This window comes from Schistocerca americana, chromosome 11, assembly GCF_021461395.2.
Source record: "Schistocerca americana isolate TAMUIC-IGC-003095 chromosome 11, iqSchAmer2.1, whole genome shotgun sequence".
Taxonomy (NCBI): Eukaryota; Metazoa; Arthropoda; class Insecta; order Orthoptera; family Acrididae; genus Schistocerca; species Schistocerca americana.
The window spans coordinates 146,907,627-146,931,754 of NC_060129.1; the positions used below are offsets into that span (position 1 = coordinate 146,907,627).

At 38.1% G+C, this 24,128-nt stretch overlaps 1 non-coding gene across 1 annotated transcript; it reads left to right on the top strand.

Moving 5' to 3' along the window:
- Positions 1-23,070: 23,070 nt before the first annotated feature.
- Positions 23,071-23,145, top strand: Trnah-aug. The gene has a single exon. It is a non-coding gene; the product is annotated as a tRNA-His (tRNA).
- Positions 23,146-24,128: the final 983 nt, after the last annotated feature.

Sequence of the window (24,128 nt, forward strand, 5' to 3'; positions counted from 1 at the left end):
TCAAAATTTATGTTTGAAACTATGTTAAATAATAGTTTAGTGTAATAATATTTCAAATACCAAGTCTCGATGTTCTAAACTTAATAGTTTACGGAAAAATGCTGTTTTACGAGAAAAATCAGAGACGCTAAATAATGACGCCAGGAAGCCAGAATTTGCAGTTAGAAGTTATAAATAAGTTATGCCGGTTTCCAAAACCATAAAACAAAAATTAACGCCAGAATCCACGATTTTCGGAAAAATAAGAGGTGCTAAATAATGGAAAATTTATTTTATGCTTTAGTACACCCCAAAAATAACAGAGTCCATGTTAATCTACCTCTTCTAGTTTTTGAGGAATTAAATGAAAACTAATTTTGTAACTAAAATGTACCTAAGTGTTGTAAATTAAGTACTTGAAATTTTAATGATAGAGGATTTTGGTTAAATCAGATCAAATATATCAAATAATAGAGCTACACCAAGTTTAACACTAAGTGCCAAATACAATCTGACCGTGATCCAGATTTTCGGCGAAAAATACCAGTAACGATCTTCTCGTACATTTTTTCCGCACTTGAAGGCAAAGTTGTTAGCATTTCCTAGCAAAGACGCAGAAGGAAGGTCGAAGGCACAGTATACTGATCTTTTCAGTTGTCAGTGTGATATTTCGAGTAAAATAAACTTCTCTGGTGTTTATTTACCGAGTATTTCGTAGCAGCATGGCGTCGTCAAGTAAGAAGTAGTTGTTCAATATGAGTGATTTAGGCAACAATATGATAAGTAGTGAAAGTGAAGATGAATTTGCAGGATTTGCAGAAAGTGAATCGGATTGTGAGATGTCCAGTGGGGAAGAGGACTCTTCGTTTTCTTCTTGAAGTGACGATTGTGCGTCAGCAAATGACGACGACAACCAAACAACAGAATTACAGTGCAAATACTTTTGTTGAAATAATGGATAAGGCATCAGATAATCTGTCCCCTCGAAGCTTTGTGTATGCAGAACTACCAGGCCCTAAACATATACCAGCAAACGTCACACTAATTGATTTTTGCAGTTGTTTTCGCAGCAGCTTCTAACAATTATGGTGACAGACTAACAGATACACTCGCCAGGTGATTCAGTCAACGCGTTTACCGCCAAATTCGAGAATCAAATGATGGCAACCAACAACTGTAGCAGAAATGAGGGCTTTTATAGCAGTGATTTTGAATATGGGACTGATAGACGATTTTTAGTTATTGGTCAACTGATGCAAACCTGTCGACACTGTGGTTTTCGCAAATGTTTTCACGTAACAGGTTTCACTTGTTGCTGCAGTTCTTACATTTTGTAGACAATTCGAATGTTCACCCTCCTGGTCACCCATTATATGATCCAACAGCCAAATTTCAAGTGTTGGTGGATTTTGCCAACAATGTTTTCCGTCGCTACTACACTCCACACCAGCACCTGACTGCTGATGAAAGTCTTGTTGGGACAAAGGCGCACTCACAACTAATCCAGTACCTCCCCAACAAACATCACAGGTGGGGAGTCAAATTTTGGATGCTATGTGATTCAGTAGTAAATTACTGCCTAAGGTTTTAGGCATACCGTGGTGCAAAAAGTGATGATGACAAAAACGAAATAAAAGAGAATGGCCTGGGATATGAAGTCATCATGAAAGTACTAGCTCTTGGGAGCTACATGCAAAAAGGTTACCTTGGGTTTTGTGATAACTTTTTTACATCTATTCCTCTGGCAGAAAAGCTGTATTCAGTCGGCACTTATCTAACGGGAACAATTAGAAGAAACAGAAAATTCCTGCCATGTGGTCATCTGTCGAATTATGCTGTAGGTCAGCTAAAGTTTTTCAGGAAATGTTTTATACTTCTATGTGGCTTCAGACAGAAGAAATCAGAGAGAAATCCAGTCCTTGTGAGTACAACATCCTCTGCTACATCATCAGAAAAGACAATTCGTAATAGACTGCCGGTCAAGAAACCAGATGTGATTTTTGAATATAATAAGTATATGGGTGGCATTGACTCATCTGATACGATGGCATACCGCTATTTAGATGAGAGGAGGACCGTCAAGATGTGGAAGAAGGCAGTGTTCAGCATAACTGCCAGGATGTTGCTGAATGCATATGTTTTGTATAAGGAAAGCCTAAACCCCAATGACAAACCATTGATACGGCTGAAGTTCAAAAGCATAGTAATTTTGAAACTCACTCAACAGTGGTTTTAGGCAAGGACTGTAACCACAAGTGCAATAGATATAAATGTACCTGCTCCAACAGTATATGGTGTAGAGACTCTTCCGGGGAGAAAGGAACGCTACTGCAGTGTTTGTTCTACGAAGGATAAGAAGTGGCGCTCACGAACAGCATTGTTTGTTGCAAGAAAGGACTGCATCCTTCATGTCTGCAAGTAGTAGTCATAACTGCAACCTCACATTTGACAATGATTTATGACTGAAGAACAGAGAACACGTTCAGAGCAAAACAATTTTTTTTTGTAATGTTATGTTTTGTTTTTTCCTTAGTGTAATAAAATTTTTTGTATTCCTTTATGATGTTTTTGTTAAGGAAACTACAGAGATTCCATATATATACCTGAAATTTTTTAGTATATCATTTGATGGGTCTCAGAGTAAATTGCAATCAAAGTTTTATTTTTTTCGATAAACCCCATCATGAAAATAATTTTTTTCTCTGAAAATATGTTCTTTGACAATATGTATTGCACATGTAACTGTAGCCAGCAGCATTCCCTAAAAATTAAAAAAAATTACATTCCTTTATGCATTAGTTTAGATTTTATTGCAAGTATGGCAGAGGTCTGCATTTTACTGTAAAATCGCATGGCACTTTTAACATGATCTTTTGAGAAAACGTCTGGCACTAAAAGGGTTAAGACTTAACATAAATAGCAACTGATATAAGTCTTAGCAAAGGTATGGTTCAGAGGTAACAATCTACCGTTAGTTCCACTAAATAAATTCTATTACGTAAAGTTTTCATTCTAGCAAGCTGAAACTTTCTAAGTGCTTTCAAACTGCATATCTGCAAAAATTAAGAAGTTTCTGAAGTAATTGGTATTATGTGCCCGAGATAGCGGTCATTTGTAGACTGCCACCATATGCAAATAGAGACAACAGATGTTTTCTCGGTAGTCCGCAACGGCACCTTATAAATACAGCCCCTGAAGCAGTGGGAAGGTTCAATTCGCTCTCAGACACTGTAGGGTCCATGCCAGTTAAACATCTGGTCGCACTCTGCCTCTGATGACATCAGAGCCGAGCTGTGACAAGTGTGTATTTGGCAGTGAAAACGGATAGTGAACCCGCAAAGACTGTACGCCGTCCTGGATCGTTTAGAATTCGATAAAATAACTATTAGTGTGCCGTCAGTGTGAAATTCAATTCCGCGTGGCAAGTGGTGAATTTATTTTCACTTTTATGGCGAGCATTAATTTTTGAACATTTATTGCGAACTTTCAATTGAAACAATCTGGTAGGAAGTTACCATAGAGGTCTCCTCTGAACTGCTAAAGGTGCTGTTAGATTAGAAAGACTTTCAATTGAACATAAAGCAATTTTACGTGTTGTTTGTGAGAGACTTTAAATCTTGATTGGAACTTTGAACTTTTACTGAAGTCATAGTCCTGATCCCGCAAAGAAATGGGAAATAGACACTTCTTTCAGTGAGCTGAACCGGAATGTGGCCGTACAGACTGGAAACTAAGGTCAGTATGTTTCCCTTCACTTTCTGGCTGACCACCAAATTAGTTGCCAGGATCATGTGATTAAAGATGGCATCAAAACTTTAAACCAGTGAAGTAGCTTACTCGTTGCCCCACACACTTCCGATCCCTGCAAAGAGCTATCATCTAGCAACATATGGGTGAAAATTTTGTTTTCATATGTTTTAATTTGTAAATTAGATTTTGTTTACAATACGTATGCCTGGAGACGAAGCAGGAAAAAAAATCGTTTGAAGTATTGTACTTTAATTTTCGAAAATACGAGAAGTTTTGTGAATGCATATTAAAAATTCTTTAGGCCCGTCCATTTGCAAACACTGCCATTAGAATGTTCTCCACACACTAAAATGTTCCAATAAAAATTTCTGCAATAGGGCAGAAATGTGCCAGCAACATAACAAATATTTCAAGTTTCTTGGATTGGCCATTTCCTGCAACATCTGTATCAATTACGAGACCACAAGATACGAAAGGATTTAGTGAAAAACAGAAATTTTGACTCCCAACATGTCAATGACATGCAAAAGAATGGAAAAGTGCAATTCAACAGTTGAAGGAAATGAGCCACTTCTAATTTTCTTTTTACATTTCAATTTATATGTAAACACTAAACCTAAAATCAACATTGGTAAGCCAACATATCAGTACACACAGCAACAATGGCTTGTTAACACAAGCAAGATGCACTTGGGTAACTAAATGCATTAATTTTCAGCATGCAAAAGACATTTTAACTGAAACAAATATTTTTTGCTGGTTCAAAGGAAAGTAATTTATATTAAAACCATCACATACTTCTGCATCTCCTATGAACATTGCTGGACCTGTTCCATAATGGGACATGAAAGGAGGGACCTGAATCCACATTCCTTTCATTTATCATCTCTAATTAATATCAGCATTTCCTTCAATGAAACCTGACAGTTTCACATTGTAAATAGTCTGCAAACACCTCAATAACTACAAGGCCCGTCTAAAAAGCATCTGACCTTCGGCCAGAAAAAATATTTCTAACACCTGACGGGGTTGGGACCCTAATCCCCTTCAAAGTAGGCCCCTTGTGCTTGCACCCACTTTGCCATCGATCCTTTCACTGCCAGAAACACCTCTGGAAGTCTTTTGGAATGGTGTTCAGCTCCGTCGTCTTGTTCCACATTATCTCTTCTTTACTCTCAAATGGGATCCTTTCAGTGGTGTCTTCAATTTTGGAAAGAACCAGAAGTCACAAGGAGCCACGTCTGGAGAGTGGGGAGGTTGGCGAACTGGCTTTAATTCCACATTTGGCAGAGAAATTTTGGATCAAATAGGATGAATGTGCGGGGGTATTGTGATACAGTTGCCAGTTTTTCACAGTCCATGTTGGACTTTTGCGCTGAATGCGCCATGGAGTCACTGGAAAACATTGATAGTACTCCTTTGTCACTGTTTGTCCTTCCGGTGTGTATTCGTAATGCCGACTGTCTTCTTCGAAGTCTGTGGAATTGTGCATCACCTTGATTTTGCTTTGCACCTGCCACACTTTCTTCAGCCTTGGAGACTCAGGATGCTTCCATTGTGATGATTGTCTTGTTTCTGGGTCATACCCGTACACCCATAACTCATCTCCAGTTATCACAGTGTTCAGAAAGCCAGGATCAGTGTAGGTGGTGTCCAGAAGATATTGCGCAACGTCAAAAAGGAGGTGTTTTGTTCAGGCGACAACAACTTGGGCACGAATTTCGCAGCTACTCTGTGCATATTCAAATCATCCAAAATTGCATGTGCAGAATCTTTACTCACTCCAGCCTCTCGGGCAATCTCCCGCACGGTCAAATGATTATGTGCCCTCATCAAATTTTGCACCCTTTCAACAGCTGCACTCCAAGCATTTTGGGGCCTGTCTGAACAATGGTCACTCTCCACTGATGAGAAGCCATTTTTGAATTGGTCGAACCACTCCTTAATTTGTTTTACACCCATCGCATCTTCTCCGAATACCTGCTGAATCTTACAAATTGTTTCGCTTTGAGAATCACCAAGCTTTTGACAAAACTGAAGCAGTATCTTTGCTCAAATCAAAAGTCTGATACTTTTAGGCAGACTTCTTAATATTTTTACCTGCTTCAATACACCCATTCTTCAAAGTGAAAGTGTGAATGGCCACGACAATAGTTGCAATGGGCAGTGACTTGCCAGCGTGCATTGTGCAGTGTAGAGCTTCCTGCAGCACATCTTCGCCTTCTGCTAATTCTGAGGGCAAGAGCTTCTCATGACTGCAAGCCGCGGCAGTTCCAGAAATGCGTGTTGTACCACGAGACACAGTAAAGACCACTGCCAGTTCTCAACCTGTAAGATCAAATGAAACAAAACACGGAATATTGTTATCTGTTCTCAACCTTTGATACACAGGTGCAATAAAATGTAAAAAAATGAAAGACGAGGCAAATTCCTATGCAATGATGTACATCATTAGCATGTGTTACACCATGACAGTGAACTTACACAAATAAGTACATTAATCAGAAAAAACATAACAATTAGCCCAGTCAACGAAGTCCATAAAGGTTGACTAGAAAAAAAATTTAGTCATCAATTTTTGCACAGTGCTGTAGCTATCTCCAGCTGACTGCAGGTGATGGGGCGATGCACAGTAGCAAGGAAAGGATACAACGTGACACTTCAGCCACTAGTGTCATTCTGCCACCTCAGTCTGTTTCACACATTGCTTTGAACGTGTGGTGGTGGTGACCTCTTCTCCAGTGTACTTGTGCGGCCAATTACATTACTTGCGAAATGTTCACTACGGCTGACAGATGAGAAAAGCACCAAGTGTTATCGAGCAAGAAAGAGCTATTGTGCTCCGAGTGTATAATCCTATAAAAGAGAGGTAAAAGTAGACAACTTGCCACGACGTGGTGCTCGTCCCAACACTGTCTACAGACAAGAGTGACTGCGTACTGAGCATCGTATATAAAGCAAAACTATTGTGTCTATTAAAGCCAGTGGGTCAGCATCTTTTAAATCTCCAGGGAAGTGACGCAGTCTTATGAAGGAAGTAAGTGATCTGGACAATTTCTCTGAGAACATTTTACATTAGAAAATATTTGTATGTTTTCGAGAGGTGAATATCCAATTGCAAACAATTCAATTTCACAAATGAACGAGAACTTTGATTTTAACTGCAGTCTACATCTACATCCATACTCCGCAAGCCACCTGACGGTGTGTGGCGGAGGGTACCCTGAGTACCTCTATTGGTTCTCCCTTCTATTCCAGTCTCTTATTGTTCATGGAAAGAAAGATTGTCGGTATGCCTCTGTGTGGGCTCTAATCTCTCTGATTTTATCCTCGTGGTCTCTTCGCAAGATATACGTAGGAGGGAGCAATATACTGCTCGACTCTTCGGCGAAGGTATGTTCTCGAAACTTCAACAAAAGCCCGTACCGAGCTACTGAGCGTCTCTCCTGCAGAGTCTTCCACTGGAGTTTATCTGTCATCTCCGTAATGCTTTCGCGATTACTAAATGATCCTGTAACGAAGCGCGCTGCTCTCCATTGGATCTTCTCTATCTCTTCTATCAACCCTATCTGGTACAGATCCCACACTGCTGAGCAATATCCAAGCAGTGGGCGAACAAGCGCACTGTAACCTACTTCCTTTGTTTTCGGATTGCATTTCCATAGGATTCTTCTAATGAGTCTCAGTCTGGCATCTGCTTTACCGACGATCAACTTTATATGATCATTCCATTTTAAATCACCCCTAATGCGTACTCCCAGATAATTTATGGAATTGACTGCTTCCAGTTGCTGACCTATTTTGTAGCTAAATGATAAGGGATCTATCTTTCTATGTATTCGCAGCACATTACACTTTTTTACACTGAGATTCAATTGCCATTCCCTGCACCATGCGTCAATTCGCTGCAGATCATCCTATATTTCAGTACAATTTTCCATTGTTACAACCTCTCGATACACCACAGCATAATCTGCAAAAAGCCTCGGAGAACTCCCCACGTCATCCACAAGGTCATTTATGTATATTGTGAATAGCAACGGTCCTATGACACTCCCCTGCGGCACACCTGAAATCACTCTTACTTCGGAAGACTTCTCTCCATTGAGAATGACATGCTGCGTTCTGTTACCTAGGAACTCTTCAATCCAATCACATAATTGGTCTGATAGTCCATATGCTATCTTTTTTTTCATTACTTTGTTTATTAAGTGACTGGGGGGAACTGTATCGAACGCCTTGCGGAAGTCAAGGAACACGACATCTACCTGTAAACCCGTGTCTATGGCCCTCTGAGTCTCGTGGACGAATAGCGCGATGGACAACACTACGAATATTAAAGGCCACGGAGGGAAGTGATACTGCGGTTGAAACTGCAGGACAGTGTTTTTACTAAGAATGCAGGAGATTCTCGACAGTGGAACAACTCACACTTATTATATCGACAAAACGTATATGAACCAGAACTGTGCAAGGTCAGTGTGCTGGAAAATGAGTGATGGATTTGGTAGTCTTAAAAGTTCCAGTATATAAAGGCAGTTTACTTACTATTGTAGATGAAGTGTCAGCAGATACACAGTTTTTTCCTAAGAGTAAACTGGTATTTAATGCTTCAAAGTCAAAGAGCTCTGACGATTACCACAGTGAAATGACGAACAATCCTTCACAAAACAGTTATTACCATACCTCTGCCCAAATTCAGTTATTGTAATCAGTAATGCCATGCCAGTGTCCACTAAGTGCAAATCAATGAAGTTTCATGTATCAGTTACCGAGTAATAACATCCCTCACAATCTGTCACAAACCAGAAAGGAAATGATGCCGATTGTGAACGCAAATAAGCCAGTTTGTCGTACCTAGATAAGATCACTAAACAACGCGGGCACCAAGTATTCGTATTACCACCGTATCATTACGATTACATTCCCACAAAGCTTACATTGCAGAAAAGAATAATACCTTTAAACTGCAGATGTCTAGTCTTACGCATGCAGCAATCTAGAGCATCATGATTTCTGCACGGAGAGTGTGAGGCATGCAGAAAGTTGCAGACAGAGAACTAGCAATAAGATATTAGTAGGACTATTAGGGAACCTTTTGTACTAAACCACCACGAGCCAGATTCGCCGCAGTCCGACAGCGATGAAGGTGGTGTCTATTTACTGGCTCAAAGTTGGCAAGCACTAAATTCATTGCTTGATCTGTTGTGTTACATGTTAGTAGCTATTAACCCATCTTTGAAACAATGATTAAGTAATCTTTTATTTTATTTACGCAGAGGCAAATAGTGATCTCTAGTATCTTTCTTAAGTGTACGTGGTAATTTGACATTTCAAAAATCTGTCATTTTTAACTTTGACAAACTATGAAAGTTGAAGGTGAGGTGAGTTAGATGAGCAGTTCAGTTCATAAAGTTGACTAGAATGTATAAAGCACAAGTTTATGATCAACAGTTAACATTATTTCAAAATAGGTTATGTTAATATCTCACACTTTGGTGTTATTACACACTGATTAATGGTGTTTCTCTTTATTAATTCCCCATATGTACTTCACATGACTTCCTGTCTTGGCTGATCCAGGTATGCTTTGCTAAAATGTCATTTGTAATTTCTGCAGAGTCAAGGTGTTCACTCAACTAAATTTAACTTCCACAGTTCAAATCATTTCAGTGTACGTTTGTTTTCTTGCCATCTGTGGTTGTTCTGAAATAGTGGTGGAAAATTGCGTTGTCTACAAAATTGCTTACTATATACACTGATCTGAGCAGCAACTGGGGTGTTCCTAGCAATATAAATGAAAAATTTAATGATACCTTGTCACACATTTCCAGCTGGTCTACCACAATTTGAGCAGAGTGCTCCTTCCTTAGGAAGTGTCACCATCTATGCTGTTTCGCCTCGATAAAAAGTATTGCGTGTAATCATACAGACTGTATCGAAAGCAGCAGACCAAAACTAGATTATAATCCACAAAAACAGCAGAGCAAAACTACTCATTTATGTCTGAAGTATGATATTAAAGTAGAAGTAGAATATTTATTACTGAAGTCCATGTCATGTAGTAAGATGGCCCAATTTTCAGCCGTTCAGAATCAAAATTCAAGAAACCTGTAACAAATGGGTAGTTTTGACAACGATGTTTTAAAGCAGTCTTTGTGAATGGTGACTACCCAACATCACAAAAACTTGTCGCAATTATGCACAGCTCCAAAGGTCGCACTTCGTCAATGCAAAGAATTTTACACTACTTTTGTTTCAATTGTGTTAAGAGGAGAATTTTAGTTGAAAGAAAGGACACAGGTGTAACACAAACTACATCACTTATACAGACGCACAATAAATAAGGAGTAAATTCAACAGTGTATTACCTTAATAAACGTATGATCAAAATCATTCCTGGAACACCTGCATAAAAATGAGTGATGGTACTGGCAGTTTTAAAGTTCCCATAGGAATAGGTTCTGATAATTATTTGGTATGTTAGCTCCTCTTCTGGTTTTGTTCTTGAGTGCAAACTACTACTACTACTACCACTAATAATAATAATAATAATAATAATAATGATAAAAGCACTGACTACCATTTGGAAATGAACGCAGTAGTTTCATGAAGTTGTACACTGAACAATTCTTGGCATACATTGCTTCGAAGGTGGTCATTGCCAGTTAAGCTGCTGTTACAGAGAAAACATCAAACACCAGGAAAGTGGGTATTTTACCCTGGCTTAAAAATAAAAATATTTTGTACAGTATAAATTTTACTCATGCCAAACTACTGAAGCTCATTAATTTATACAAGTCCCGCAACGAAACAAACGGACTTTACTTTCTTGCACGTGGTTGTGGTCACAGTTTTGCGTTAACCACATATCACTGTCAGTATAATCAAACAGAATTAATTTATCAAAGGTTAAAGGCTATGTGGGGTGGGGTGTGTTGGGGGGTTGGAGGGGAGAGGAATTTAAGGTAGCTGACACTGAATCACTTGTGCATGAAGAAACATACGTCCTCCCTTCAGCATGTGGCATGCTGAAATTCCTCAAAAATGTTTGTCAACATTTCAATTGTCTACATAGTATGTGTGAACTTCTTAGTCTCTACTGATAAGGAATTTGTATCCTATGGAGTATGCAAACTAATGTTCAACAGATTGCCGAAGGATATGTTAATCTTTTCCCAGCGAGTTTTATTCTCTAATAACTTTAGAGACTGCTCTGGATAAATTTGTCAAAAACTCGGGTATTTCCACAGGTCAACACCTGTCATTTTCAAGGAACAAATTGTAAAATTCCTTAAAATGTCAGGGACAGTTATTTGCCTAGACATTAGTGGTTTCTGATGTTATCGGTCAGCATTTACTCACATTATTCGCAAAAGGTGGCTAACTGGTGCTTGTTCCAAAGATTATAGATTTGGTCTCACTGTAATGTAGAACAAGTTTGTCATAATGCCTGCTCAATTTTTATGATAAGTCTTTACATTAGTCTTTTTACACAGAGTGATTACAGTTTAACTACAGTGAAAGACACCTACATACATGCCTTACACACATTTTTTAAGAATTCCTATCATAGAAGATAGAGTACGGAAAAACAAACCTATGTTTTTGGGATCTGTAGACTTACAGGAAGCTTTCCACAATTCTGACTGGAATACTTTCTTTGAAGTTCTGAAGATAGCAGAGGTAAAATATAGAGAGCGAAAGCCTATTTACAACTTTTACAGAAATCAGACGGCACTTGTAAAATTGAGGGGAATGAAAATAAATCAGTGGTTGAGAAGGGAGTGAGAAAGGGTTGTAGCCCATCCCTGATGTTATCCAATCTGTACACTAAACAAGCAGTAAAAGAAACCAAACAAAAATTTGGAGTAGGAATTAAAGTTCAGGGAGAAGCATGAAAAACTCTGAAATTTGCCAAAGGTATTGTAATTCTGTCAGACAGCAAAGGTCTTTGAAGAGCATTTCAACAAAATGAACAGTGTCTTGAAAGGAGGATATAAGATGATGAACAAAATCAAAACGAGGATGAGGGCATGTAGTCAAATAAAATGATGCTGAGGGAATTAGATTAGGAAATAACACAGTAGTAAATGAGTTTTGCTATTTGGGAAGCAAAATTACAGATGATGGTCACAGTAGAAAGGATACAAAATGTAGACTGGCGACAGCAAGGAAAGCGTTTCTGAAGAAGAGAAAATTGTTAACATCGAGTATAGATTTAAGTGTCAGGAAGCCCTTTCTGAAAGTATTTGTACAGAGTGTAGCCATGTATATAACCGAAACAGACGATAAATAGTTTAGACAAGAGAATAGAAGCTTTCGAAATGTTATTCCACAGAAGAATGCTGAAGAATACATGGATAGATCACTTAACCCTAGGATGCATATACAGGGCCTCCGAGGCCCTTGTGTGTCTTCATTTTTTTTTTAAAAAAATCTAATTTTTTGTTTGATTTCAAACTGCTTTCCAGTACTCTTTCACTAACACTGTGACATTCCTCCTATCAAGTCTGAATTAGATACCTTTTTCAGTTTTTTGTATAATTCAAAACGTTTACCCATACACCGTGAATGCATAAGCAGGGCTTCAGAAGCCCTCACACATTTATAAATGATCTTTAGCCTATATTGTATTCAACACTGGTTTGGGAGCAGTTATTAACTCAACAATAACTGTAGTGGTATTTCCAGGAGTGCCAACAGCAGCAGCAGCAGCAGCAGCAGCAGCAGCAGCAGCTGTAGTAGTAATAGGATAACTAAAAAATAGTACACACTACTTTCACATATTGGCGATGTCTGTATTATTGATCTTTTTGCTATCAAAAATTTTATTATTGCGTAGTATTGTTATCCTGTGTTGCTCTTGTCAGCCTCATTGTTACTGTAGTTTGTTTGTTGCTGCAAGGCCCATATTGTTACGAGTATGACTCGTTTAGTGCTGCACAAGCTGCTGTTCGAGAGACACGCCTTTTGCTATGGCTTCGACACGCAAAGCAAGAGAGTCAGTACGTGCAAATGCAGCTAACTTTGAAAGTAGTGTGGCTCAGTGGTTTGAAGATGATTCTTGCGAGGAAGGAAATATTTTTGAAGATGCAAGTAGTGTAGAGTCAGTCAATGAACCCGCAGATGTGAATATTGAGGCAGATGACAGTCCTTCCGATAACATTACTTCATCAGAGTCTGAAAATGAAGAACCACCACAAAAAGATATAGAAGACCCCACACACATTAGTTGGAATGGAACGATTTGGAAATTAGATCCTCCTGCAACTTTTCGTACGCCTATCCATAATATTGTAAAGAAGGCACCTGGTCCAGCCCGTGGTTTGAAAACCTGTAAACCTAAGGATGCCTGGGACTATTTCATTTCTGAGGAAATACTAGAGGAAATCATCAACTGCACAAATATTGAAGGCAGAAGAGTGGCTGCTTTACATGGTAAAATGGGGAAAAACGTTTCGCTTGTTGAAATGGAGGGTTTTCTTGGTCTTTTACTGCTTTCTGGTGTTCAGAAGAGTTGGGATCTCCCTATTAGAGAATTATTCTTGGATGAAAAGGCAAATCCTACATATAAGGCCACCATGTCAGTAAATAGATTCAAGGATACAAGGAGAATGATTAGATTTGATGACAGCGTCTACCATGACAGGCATACCCGTGAAGCTCGATCTGCAGATGACAAACTTGCAGCTGATCGCTATGTATAGGAACTATTTCTTGACAAGTGTAGAAATAGAATGATTCCCAATGATTCGCTCACAGTTGACGAACAGCTAGTCCCATTCCGTGGAAGATGCAGCTTCACCCTGTATATGCCCTCTAAACCAGCCAAGTATGGCATAGAAATATTTTGGTTATGTGATGCTACATCTTCATATGCTTTAGACGGAATTCTTTACACGGGAAGGAAGCCCCATGAACCTATTCAGAAAAATCTTTGATTGAATGTGGTGAAAGATCTTGCTAAATGCATTGAAGGATCATCAAAAAATATTACTTTTGACAACGTCTTTACTAGTGTGCAGCTGGCAGAAGAGATGCTTCAGAAGCAAATTACAGTGGTGGGAACACTCAAACAAAATAAACCAGAAATTCCTAATGAGATGAAACCATCTGCCTCAAGAGCGATTCATTCCTCTGTTTACATTTAGAGGTGACATTACAATGGTGAGTTATGCTCCCAAAAATAAAAAAATCTGTAGTTCTCATTAGCGCAATGCATCACAACAGAAACATTGATGAAACTCATGCAAAAAAAAAGAGACCAGATATAATAAAGTTTATAACTCTGCGAGTGTGGACTAGATCAAATTGACTAGAAAATTTGTTATTACACTTGCAAGACACAAACAAGAAGATGGCCATTTGCATTATGGATGAATATGATGGACGTCGCAGCAACGAACAGTGAAATTTTATTTTCCACCCAACATCTGACATTCCATAGTGGAAGAAGTGATAAATGGCGTTTGCTCCTAAGAGACTTAGCAGAGGAATGGTAAGACCACTAATGGAACTTCGCATTCAGATCCCTAATCTTCCACAGAAAATCGTTGATGCTATGCAAAGATGTGGTGTTCAAAAAGATGTCATATTGCCGAACCAACTACCTGTTTCAGGAAAAAGAAGAAGATGCAATTATTGTCCATATAATAAACACAGGAAAAGTGCTATGACATGTATTAAGTGTAAAAGCAACATAGTGGCGTTCTTTGTGCTTCTTGTTTGTCACATGTTGAAAACAAAGAAAAATGCAATTTTATGTGAACAATGAATAATAACTTTTTGTCAAAATATTGCCTATATACATAATATTGTGAATAATGAGTATGTTTTAACTGAAGAAATTGGTTGTAATAAATATTATAAAATGTAAACTGCAACTTATAAGTGAATTAATAAAATTATTTGTATATGTTGTATGTAAAAGGATGTAACTAATAAAAATTCACTCTTATTAGAGTTTTTTTTTAAAAATTAATAAAATGTTAATCAGGCCCACCAGATCCTGTTACTGCATCTTAGGAATCTTTCAATATGACAAATTTGACAGAAAAATTTAACTCCAAAGAATGATTATATGAAAAGAGGAAAATTTTAAATTAGGGCAGGGCCTTGGAGGCCCTGCACATGCATTCATGTGTGTTTTCGGCACCATGCATCCTAGGGTTAACTAATGAGGAGGTACTGAGCAGAATTGGGGAGAAGAGGAATTTGTGGCACAACTTTACTAGAAGGGATCAGTTGGTAGGACATGTTCTGAGGCATCAAGGGATTACCAATTTAGTACTGGAGGGCAGCGTGGAGGGCAAAAATTGTAGAGGGAGAGTAAGAGATTAATACACTAAACAGTGTGAGAAGGATGTAGGTTGCAGTAGTTATTCAGAGGTGAAGAGACTCGCACAGGATAGACTAGCATGGAGGGCTGCATAAAGCCAGTCTTCAGACTAAAGACTATAACACAGAGTAGAAGCAGCCTGGTATGGTAAGCACCTAAACGGCTCAAGCCACTGCAATCATTTAAGGCTTATTGTTGGTCCCACATGTTATTTTAATGATCCACGCCCAGAGAAACACAAATATAAATGAAATTTTCCCTCGGCAACATCAGATCATACTAGATAATCATCTGCTATGGTTTTACAGCGAGCCACACTTTACACTAGAAGGCTAAACATTACTTGTTATCCACTTCCTACAATTAGTAGAATGTACATTTTTTTATCTGGAAATAGAAGAGATGAATAAATTAAGGGGAGACTTCTGTGGACGGACTGTAATAAAAACTTGCTACATTCTACTTAATTACTTTCTAGTTGGAGATTAAAATGGCATATGCTGAAAAATATAATTACATTTATAGATTTTTCTACGTCTAAGTTTGATTAATACATAAGATGTTATGTAGTACTACATGGTGTAAATACTTAAATTCTTTAGCTCGATCCTACCTCCACTTTCAAATCACTGCACAGCTCTTACAAAAAGCATTTATTTTAAGAAATTACTGCAATGAAACCAAGACAAAGTGGAATTGCATTTCTATTGATATTTTTCTCGATCATTAGATGACAAAATTATTAAGTTCTCTTTGCCTCGAAGGCACTTCCATTTCGATTTTTCTACTTTAACTCAAAGAAAAATGAGAGGATTTGGCATACCACCCTCCACCCCCCCCCCCCCACCCGAACACTGCAGGACAGGTAAATGAATTTCTATCAACTGATGTGTCAGATCCTTACACAGTTCAAACCAGTTTAAAGGATGAGGTGTGTGTGACTGTTTCAGTCTCCATTTGGTGGGCTTGTCTCCAGCAGCAAAAGATCCTCTCTTCTGCAACTGAAGGTTGAAGATAACAGGTGCTGCCAGAAGGGTTTCACCACTATCCTATTAGAGCCATCTTACAGAACAATGATTTCACAGTTGTGTTGGTTTTGTTTTCACGTTGTTGTAACTAGTCTAATTTTGAAGCACATAAAAAATGTGTGGTTATAGACTCGTGAACATCGACTTACATTTAGGAGAATTTCTTCACTAAACGAAGAACCAAAAAAGTACCTGAAAATTTTTCATACTGAAAAATGAGTTCTTATACATTTCAGTATCAGCTAAAGAACATTCAAGACAAAAATTTTGAATCAGAACATTTTTACAGGCGCATAACACAAGAAGCAAAAATATCTAGAACAATGAACAAAGTTGAATTAGTGCACAGTCATTGTTTTGTACTGAACTCACTGACTCCAATTCATTATACACAAGCCCTTGCATTTTAAGTTTTACGAACATTTGTCCCTGACGAGAAAAGGAGTTTATCACACTTCTTTGACTCATCAGGAAGAGTTAAGTGTCATTTTGGATTATGTCTTTGTGCGCCTTCATCAAAGGCGATTCGTCCTTTTCGAGCCTTACAAAGTTCCTCAGGATGTTGCCCACTACTGTTCTTTTGTTAGTGATGCTGTACATTACAATACATTGCCATCTTGTAGAGATGCATTTTGCTCTCTCATGCATAGCCTGAATGAGTGCATAACGTGTGTGTGTGTGTGTGTGTGTGTGTGTGTGTGTGTGTGTGTGTGTGTGTGTGGGGGGGGGGGGGGGGGGGGGGTAGCGAGCATGTACAAACCAAACGCAGGGAAAGATTATCTATGTCAGATAACTACACACAGTGGTTCATGTAATGTGGGAAATACTAGTACAGTTTAAGATATCAGAGAAAGCTTTCCAATAAATGACAACACACAAAGGAGAGAGTACCGTATTTACTCGAATCTAAGCCACACTTTTTTCCTGTTTTTGTAATCCAAAAAACCACCTGCGGCTTAGAATCGAGTGCAAAGTAAGCGGAAGTTCTGAAAAATGTTGGTAGGTGCCGCAACAACTAACTTCTGCCATCGAATATATGTATCACTACACAGGCATGCTTTGCAGGCACAAAGATAAATACTGGCGCCAAAACCGCTGCGTCAGTAAATAATTTTTTTTTAAAAAAAGGTGAAACACATTTGAGCCTGTCCTATGGAGGTGAACAACTCAAATGCTGAATTATTTTTACAGTCAGTTCTCCCCTGAGAATACACAAACAAATGCAGAATAACAGACAATTCAACCATAATATCACTATGGCCACTACTGTTTCAGCACATCTAATGTTTCCAAAGGATGGCAGAAGCCAAGTCACAAACAGTTTTTCTGACATCAGATCTGCTGATTTTCACCTACTAAGCCTAGAGGCAATTGAAATTTGTACAAATACAAACCCTATGTCAGACAAGAGCAGACAGTGTAGAAGATCAAGTTGTGGAATAAAGTTGATTGACATAGCTTTCAACAAAGAAGAGCTGCTTCATCACACATGACAAGCAGTTAAGGAAGTATTCCCAGTATTTTGCCTTCAAATGCGTATCTTTATTAATGTGAAACAATTTGAGCAGAGGGGAAGCGAAGACTCATTTTCTGATAAGGTGCTACCAACAGATGCCACACTCCTTAGCATGCACCTGTTTTTGTTCAATCAATCAAGTTCCTATTCATAAAATAAGGTTATTTTTGACACACTGAATCATACTAATTGAGAAGGTAACATGGGTAGTTACTGACCAAAACTTACCCTAACTCATGTGAAAAAGCTCCAGATTTAGAATTCAATGTTCGCACATCACATAATGAACCAATCCATGAAGCCGAAAAGGATCTGCATTCAGTGCTATTTTCTACCACTTCTGCTATACCACCTGAAAGTAATGAAAAAAGTCCCTGTCAGGAACAATTGATCTGGAATGGATGTTATCTTTTCAGACACTAAAGCAAGTACAAATGAATTAGAGATATCAGTCCTTCAGTTTCAAAAGAATTTCACTAGCAATATGTAAGCCAAATGCATCAGCAGCTATACAGTGCAGAAGTATCAGGTCTATAAAAACTTGCTAGTTCTTTCAAATTTCATTGAGAAATATTGTAAAGGACCAAGCTTCAAAGTTTTTTCCATGTTTTGTTATCAGATAATTCCAATAATGAATAAGCAAGAAGATATTTAATTTGCACAGGGGTTGCTGGCTAGGGTATTCATTTTAGAAAAGGTTATCTGTGTTAAAGATTCAAGAAGGGGGATCTTTTAATCTTTCCATCTGTCAAATCCTGTCAGTTCTTGTTCATCAGACACTTTACACAGCATTTCTGGAGATCTTTAAAACATTATATTGCAATGTTTGGAAAGTTTAATTTAGGGCGGTACTTGCAAATCTTTTTTACTTCTAGCATTAGCAGGATACTACGAAAATCAAACCAGTCTACAACCGAGATTGCTAACAACGCATTCATGTGAAGCATCCTTGAAAACTGTTCAAGTGTGTGGGATCTGTACAACTTATGACTAACAAAGGACACTGAATTAAAAGACTGGCAAAACAAATGGTGAAAGATTTGTTTGATCCATGGGAGAGTGTTTGAGAGATGGTGGAAAAATGTACTGGCAGAAGCAGACAAACTATCCCATGAAAGATTATCTAGAAATTTACAGAACTAGCTTTCAGTGAAGCATCTACAGGGTGTATACGCGGACAAGGAAAAAATGCCTGGATTTCCCAGTTAAAACAACACTTTCTCCTGGCTGAAAATACAGTGACAGTATATTTTCCCTAGGAACCGTGAAACTTATGAATTCTTTGGATGGTTAATGTCTTGTACAACTGCGTAGAACCTCCTGGAACTATAGAAAACGATCCCCCTTGAAAGAAACATGTTTTGGAAAGCTCTTTGATGTACCGCAACATGTACACTGCATATTTTCGTGTTACAAAATTATAAATTCGAATTCCACGAAACACAGCAATTAGTTTCCAAAAACTGAAATCAGGATTGCACTCAATCTTAGTTCATGTCACATGATCTTGCCAGCCAATGATACCAGATATTCAGAGCATAGGATACATCATGTAGTCAGCCATTAGCAATATCCCTGCTTTACACGAACACACATATAGGAAAAGTTAATGGTTTAAATTAACATGCACAGTGTAGCTAGACGAAAAGCTAAACTTTCACATATAATATAACATTCACTGTGTGTGTGTGTGTGTGTGTGTGTGTGTGTGTGTGTGTGTGTTCCACTACATCAGACAAATGTGCCAGTAAAATTTATTTACAATGTAATGTCTAGTCTTCTGGGCTAGAAATTTTTCCAAGTGGCTGGTCCTCAAAGTGTTAAGTTTTAAATAAGAATCAAACACTGATTTAAGAAATTAAAAGCACATTTCCACATGTAACAATTCATATTGCATAAAATGAAATTTACTTTGAAAGTAACACTTATAACCACCATTCACAATACTTTCCTGCAACTGGTTAGAATTCATTTCAGCAGCTGTCAGAGTGCCACAAAATACGCGTTATTGCACATGTGCAGCTACAATCAAGTAGGAAGCTATGTTCATGCGTATACAGTATTAAGAGATCCTACATTACATCATAAACCATACTCTAATGCATAATTTGGCTTAAAGTGCACATTCGTATGTCCAGATTCAAACAAATAGGCCCAAACCTGTGGTTTCCAGAATGCAAATTGTCAGAGTACTAGTATTGTATTGTATTATCTCATATTTGGTTCTTTATTATGGCATAATCCCATACATGCCATAAGAAAAAACATGCACTTGAAATTCAGCAAACAGTTGACACTAGCCAACAGTGTTTCAAACAAATTTACTGCCTCCGCAGAAAAGATTAATAAAAGCCCAATTTCTTTGGAAATTTGACATAAATAACTTCCTTTTTCTGTAAGGCAATTAATATTGAAATATTGAAAAAGCATATGACTCAATGTTACGTGACTCATGTTACTTGCTACTTCTGGTTGGAAAAACATTTTTTCTGCAGAAAAATGAAAATATGACAATTGGCAAACAACAAACCTAACATTAACATTTCACTTTTCAAACTCTATGAAAGATTATAAGAGCACAACATCTGGGAAAATGAACTGTAAATTCAATTAAAAGTCAGAATTGAAAATATCCTCGACATCAAATGGATTGATTTTCTTTATAATTTCATCATATTTTACAGGCTATTTCCAGTAGTGACCAGCACACTCCAGTGCACTGATTAAGTAAGAATTTCCAAAAACTGCATGTACTTCTCTGGCATTGAATTTAACATATTATACTTTGTACCAGGCTCCAATTTTCACACTTTCTATAGTTTCTTCAGTATTATGATCTGCAGCATAAAATTCTTTGGAGATAGCAGATATGTTTGTAGTACTCCTTTCTTGTAGTGAAAACAATGAATGCTTTTAATGTGTGGTACTGATGGTGCCGAAGAAAATATTTCAGCCAGATTAAGTTTCACAGTGATTCCTTGAATTTCAACAATAGACACATGAAAAAACCTGCATAGTCATGGTACTTGCACCTACCTGAGCTAAAGTTGACACATCACCCACTATGAATTTTCACTTTTTACCACATTCCCACTGGCCATTTTGCAACTGCACAAATTCCATCTATGGCTCCTTTACCTTGGGATGTAGCAAATATGTTTCAATATATTTCCACGTTATGAAATGACAAACTGAGGTGCAGCAGCAGTAAGTGAATATATTCGTTTTTAAATTGTGAGGCAGGTCCATCTGACCAGATTGAAACTACCTTCACATTTTCAGGTACAGTTGACAGCACCTTGCTAATGCAAGCAATTGCAGCACTTGAGTCATGGCTTTATCCATAGCACTGAGTGACATATATGGTGACAAATGTGCTTTACTACGCTGCTGTTCTTGCATCCTATGTTGCCTCCGTTTTTAATTCTCTCCCTATTTTTAGCTCTTTTTTCTTCTAATATCAGTCCTTGCGTATGTTGACTCAACTGCAGAAACTTTTGTTTCTGCTTCTGCTGGATTTTTGAACTTAAATTCTCCATAGTTTCCTTCACTCTAACTTTTCCCTCCTCCTCCTCTGTCTTTCTGCTGCTGCTGCTGCTGCTGCTGCTGCTAAGGGCATCCTATTCTTCTAATCTTAAAATAATATAACTGTGACTCAAGATTATGTGACTCACATAACACATTTAATTTTCTGTTTTTAAACTATTGGTTGACATTGGGAAATTTGTAGTAGTATTATTAGTTACACACTCACACCAAGAAGTAAATTACTGAACAAGATAAAGTTATCTCAAATCTCTCTCTTGGTATAAAAACTTAATTACATGAAAGTGACTCATGTTACATTAAAGTTAATGCTGTTGTATTACATTGTTTACTCTAACCTGTAATTTACGTACTTCAGTTTTATACTCTTTATGCAATACATTAGGGTATGTAACAGTAATACAAATAATTCTTACCTGCCGATTAGTTAAAATGAAGGTCCAAAATCTAATAATTCACACTCCCACCAGACAAAAACATATGGCATTATAAAAATGGCTACAAAATGAGGAAAAGCAATAATGGTCACAAACCACTGTTGCCATACAGTAAAAAGTCCAGCCTTATCAAAAAATTTATAAAGTGCAAAATTTTAAACTTTTAAATATTGTAAGTGTGTCCTACTTTAATGGAATATTCCACACTGGAAGATTTAACTCTAAAACCTAGAGCATCGAGTAATCAGTATTTATCATGGATTGACTGCACTCACATCAGTCCGCTGAGCAAGCAGCATCAGACAAATTGTGAAGTGTTTCATTTCACAGGCAGGTTTATTTCTGTGGCGTTTTGCTTCAGTAAGAGAAACTTTGATATTTGGGAGAAATCTTACATCTATGTCTATATTCTGCAGGCCACTTTACAGTGTATGGTACTTTCAGTACTGGTCACTGACCCTTTTCCTGTTCCAATCGCATAGATTTGCAGCGAAGAACGATTGCTGGTAAGCCAGTGTGTGGGCTCTAATAACTAACTTTATCCTCATTGTGTTTTCACGAGAGATATTTAGGAGGCAGAAATATATTTGGCTGTCTCTTCTAGAAACAGCCATCTCCTGAATTTTACCAGCAGACCATACAGTGACCCGAACATCACCGAGTGTCTGCCAATGGAGCTGAATGAGCACAAGTGTGATACTTTCACATTTACTAAATGAACCTGTAATGAAACATACTGTTCTTCTTTAAATCTTTTCTATTTCCTCCATTAGTCCGATGAAGTAAGAATCCCAGACTCTTGAGGAACAGTCAAGTATTGGTTGAATGAGGGTATTTTAAGCTACTTCCTTTCTTGACAGACTACACTGCCTGAGAATTCATCCAACAAATCTCAGACAGCCATCTGCATTACCCATCATTAATTTTATTTCGTCATTCCACTTCAAATCACTCTGTACGCATACTCCTACATACATTATGGAAGTAACTGCATCCAGTCAATGTTATGCAATTGAATAATCATACAATAAAATGTCTCCAGAATGAGATTTTCACTCTGCAGCGGAGTGTGTGCCGATATGAAACTTCCTGGCAGATTAAAACTGTGTGCCGGACAGAAACTAACTCGGGACCTTTGCCTTTCGCGGGCAAGCTGTGAGGATGGGGCGTGAGTTGTGCTTGGGTAGCTCACTTGGTAGAGCACTTGCCCACGAAAGGCAAAGGTCCTGAGAGAGTCTCGGTCCGGCACACAGTTCTAATCTGCCAGGAAATTTCATATCAGCGCACACTCCGCTGCAGACTGAAAATCATTCTGGAAACATCCCCCAGGCTGTGGCTAAGCCATGTCTCCAAAATATCCTTTCTTTCAGGAGTGCCAGTTCTGCAAGGTTCGCAGGAGAGCTTCTGTGAAGTTTGGAAGGTAGGAGACGAGGTACTGGCCGAAGTAAAGCTGTGAGGACAGGGCGTGAGTTGTGCTTGGGTAGCTCAGTTGGTAGAGCACTTGCCTATGAAAAGCAAAGGTCCCGAGTTCAAGTCTCGGTCCGGCACCCAGTTTTAATCTGCCAGGAAGTTTCAATAAAATGTCTTTCTGTATGTATTCGCAATATTTTGCGTTTGTTTACGTTGAGGGTCAATTGTCACAACCTGCTACAAGCATCAATACTCTGTAGGTCTTCCGGCAGTCTGCTACAATTTTGTATTGTTGAGAGTTTTCTGCATATGACAGCACCATCTGCAACAAGGCTCATGGGCCTTCTGACATCTAGTAGTTCATTTATACATAGTGTGAAAGTAACGGTCCTTTAACACTCCCATGGGGCACATTCAAATTTACTCTTACATCGGAATGCTCCTCTCAGATGAAAACAGCATGCTGTGTTCTGATGGCTAAAAAATCTAATTCAGTCACAGTTTGACATCCCGTACACTTATTTTATTCTTTAGGCGGTAATGTGCAACAATATCTAATGCCTTCTGAATGTCAACAAACGTGGAATCAATCTGGGTGCCCGTATCTGCTGCTTTCTGGGTTTCATGGATGAGCTGCGCAAGTTAGGTTTCACATGATCATTCTTTTTGGAACACATGTCGATTGCTACAGAGGAGATCTTCAGTCTCCATAAATTTCATAATACAAGAGCATAAAACACAGTTCAAAATTCGACGAGAGACCAAATCACATGTAGGAGTATTGTTTTGAGAGTCTTTTCTATGACCCTTCTTGAAAATGGGAATAACTTACAGGGAAAGTTCTTTCACATATTCTTTGTACAATTTTACTGTTATGGTTCCATCAGGTACAGTTTCCTTTCCTCTGTTGAGCAATTTCAGTTTCTTTTCTATCCCTTGAGCACTTATTTTCATATCTGTGATTTTGTCATTTGTGCATCAATTAAACAGGAACTACATTGTGATCTTCCTCTGTGAAACAGTTTTGGAAAAGGACATAGCATTTCAGTCTTTACTGCGTCATTCTTTATTACAATCCCATTATGGTCAGATTGCCTGGAAATATGCTTCGATAAATTTAC